Source organism: Diceros bicornis, chromosome 14 (genome assembly GCF_020826845.1).
Source record: "Diceros bicornis minor isolate mBicDic1 chromosome 14, mDicBic1.mat.cur, whole genome shotgun sequence".
NCBI classification, from domain to species: domain Eukaryota; kingdom Metazoa; phylum Chordata; class Mammalia; order Perissodactyla; family Rhinocerotidae; genus Diceros; species Diceros bicornis.
Genome location: NC_080753.1, coordinates 16629192 through 16632727, shown reverse-complemented (window position 1 = coordinate 16632727; position 3536 = coordinate 16629192).

Sequence of the window (3536 nt, the reverse complement as noted above, 5' to 3'; positions counted from 1 at the left end):
AAAATATCTATCCTGTGTCTCTGCTCTTTTTTTAATTAGTTGCTTGGTTTTTGCTATTGAGTTGTATAAGTTACTTATATATTTTGGATATTAACTCCTTATCACATAGATGGTCTGCAAATATTTTCTCTCATTCCACATTGCCTTTTCATTTTGTTGATCTCCACTAGATCCTTTTTATTTTTTAAAAAATGTTTTCAATTTTCCAGTTATAAATACTCAAACAGAAAAATCTTTCTTGACCCCATTTTGATCTCTAGCTACCACATCATTTCCTTTGTTCCATTAATTGCCAAATTTGTTGAAATAATTTTCCGTATTTTCTCTTAAATTTCCATCCTCTCATTCTCTCTTGAACCAGGCTTTTGGTTTTTCTACTCTTCTGAAATTGTTCTAGTAATGGTCTTCAAAGACTTTCACATACTAAATTATTAGCCGTTTCTTTGTTTTTATTTTAGTTGGTTTATTAGCAATGGTTGATACATGCTTGTAAGTGGGGTTTCAGGATACCACATTACCTATTGTCTCCTAACTTTCTGGTCACTTCTTATTAGTCTGTTATACTGGTTTCTCATCTCATAAATCTGTGAATTTTGGCATCCCCAGGAATATAAAGATTAATCCTAGAAATTTTATCCAAATTCATTCCTAAGGAGATCTTGTTCAATCTCACGGCTTTAAATGACATCTAGAAGTTGATGATTTTAAGTTTTTATCTCCAGCCTGAACCCTTTCTCTTGAACTTTAGACAAATATTCCACTGCCTATTTGAACTTTCCAATTAAATATCTAACCTAACACTCCCAAACTGAGCTTCTGACATGCACACTTTCGCCAAACTTGCACCTCCCACAGTTTTCCCAGCTCATTTAATGGCAACTCTATTTTTGCAATTACTTGAACAAAAAACCTTAGATCATCCCTGGCTAGCAAGGATGCAATCACATCCTCACTTTCTGTCTCCAGCAATTCTTTTAGCTCTACCTTCAAAATGCATCAAGAATTTGATTATTTCTCATCATACCCACTCTCACTACTATGAAGAAGAAGACTTCTAGAAGTGACAGAATGATAGAAATTAAGAGAAGAAAGGAGATTTTAATGTGTTGCTATGAACTGTGTATAAGGACCACCTTAAATAGTTGGGAGACATATGAATAAAAATTGAAATTCCCATTTGGAGGACTGAATAATATGGATCATAGCTTTATTTATATTTATTTAATGATAATATATTATCATTATTATTTATAGATGAGAAAACTAAGAGCTAGTTTAGTAACTTGTCCAAGATTACATGAGTCAATAGTAAATCATTTAGGATTAAACCCAGAAATGCCTTCTAGAAATCTCAGAGTTTTCCAGTTCAGCATTGCAATGAAATTCAAAACCATAAAATTTCAAATAAAATGTTGTCTTCTTAAGGAATACAAGGAATAAGTTTGAATGTCTAAGATAAATGTTTCATTATTTTCCAACATTTATTGATTAATACCTACTATGGTTACAAACCTGTTATAGGTTTGAGAAGAGAAAAAGGAAAAGGATATAATACCTTCTAAACCATCATAATTTACTTGGAATCTGGCTGTGGATCCAAGAGAGAAGAATCTATAGGAGCCAGAGCACAGTGGAATATAATATAATGAGCAAGTACATGATAATGCCAATACCTCAGCTAGAGCCCTAGGACAGTATTTTGTACAACATTCTTTGTCCCTAATTAACATACTGAATTGGGATATTGAGAAATGGAGATTCTAGACCTGGATCTGTCACTGACTATAGGCATGGGCAAAAACTGAGTTTCCCTTCCCTCATTTTCCCAGTCCTGGTCAATTTTTTTCCCTACTCCAGCAGTTTTTTCTTAACATTGGTGGCTTTCTTGGAAATGAGCCCTGTCTGATCAGTTTCAAGAGTTCATAGGAGTAGATTTCCCCTATTTCCAGTGATCATTTCACTTACTCTTGGATTGGAAAATCCTTCCCAGCTACAGACGCTGTAATCAAATTGGCATTCTATCCTTCCCAATGAATGCTGGTCGCAGTACGGGGCTCTTCTATTCTCAGATCCATCAAAAGGCTACATTTCTTCCATCTGATTTCTCCTACACAAACATAGATTTCACAAAGGCCTTTAAGCTGTTGGTGTTTTTTTCTCCACCTATTTATATAATAAGGTATGTGGGGATATCTTATCACCTAATTTGTTGTAAATTTTTCCATGAGTTTTGGTTTTACTATCTAGTAGCTCTATTTTAAACATCTATGTTCCTGCCACCATCTTCCAAAATCCCTTTCCTCAAAGTTTTAATGTAAATCTTGAATTATTTTGCCTTACTTTTTATTGCGTTTGACTTTTCAACTTGTTCCTCAACCCTAGAGGTTTCTATACATTTCTTTCTTTCCTTCTCAAATCCTTGAATTTGATCCTCATGTCTGATTCTTGATCCTACGGAAGTATAGACTTTAGCTATCTTCCTTGCCTCTAATTTGTGCATTCTACTTGAATTAAACATGTTTTTGTTTTGGTTTGGTTTGGTTTTTTTTGAGATACTCATCACTTAAATCCCTAGTGGATATGTGATGCATGTCCTGGTACAAGCTATTTAAGGTAGACATTCCCACTAGGTTCACTGGATCTCCAATTAAAGGAAAACAACAACAACAACAGTACTCTTGGGCCAGTAGTTAAATTAGTTTTAAAGTACGTGATCATTAACAAATACCTTTTGGAACGTGGTAAAATATTGATAAAGGGTTAGTTTACCCTTTGTTTTTAGCTGGAAAACAAATTCTAGTCTCCACGTTTCTTCCCCAACTTTTAATGTTACAGAGATGATTTGTACTGTCTAGTACTTATATTGAGGCTGAAATAACAGATCTTTATGCATTTTCTATTCCATCTAGAACTAAGTAAGAAAATGCTGAGCTAATGTTTTACGAGTCTAAACTCTTTAGCCAAAGTTCAGATTATATTTAAATCCAATTTAATAGTATTACTATTAGATAGTATTTGATTAATATGTTTTTTTGAATAAGCAGAACGTTGAGAGAAGAAAGGAAGGCCCAATGAGTATCTCCATGCCCTACTGTAGCTTATGCATTCACCTTGTACTTAGGTTTCCTGTCTCTTAATGTCAATAACATAATGATATTTAGACAACTGATAAGCCTATGGTTATTAATTTTCATGAATCAGATTTCTAGTGAGGTTACGGTTAAGGTGGGAAATGTTCAATTGTGTAAGTGTAGGTGAACCACAACAGATCAAAAGTGGTCCTAAATTGAAGCAAAGATGGTATCCATACGATGGGAAATTAGCACCAGATATGCCTCTATCAAAACTTCTAGCTTAGAGAAAATAAGAAAGGTCCTACCTCATTCCATCAAATACATAATTAATGTCTACAAAGGAACATATCAACGTTGGCTTATGTGTTTATTTATTACAAAGTTTCCAATTATATTCTTACACCTCTCTGTGCTGGTGCACACATGACTTCTTTGGTCAGAGGTACCTCTTCGTTTTCAAGA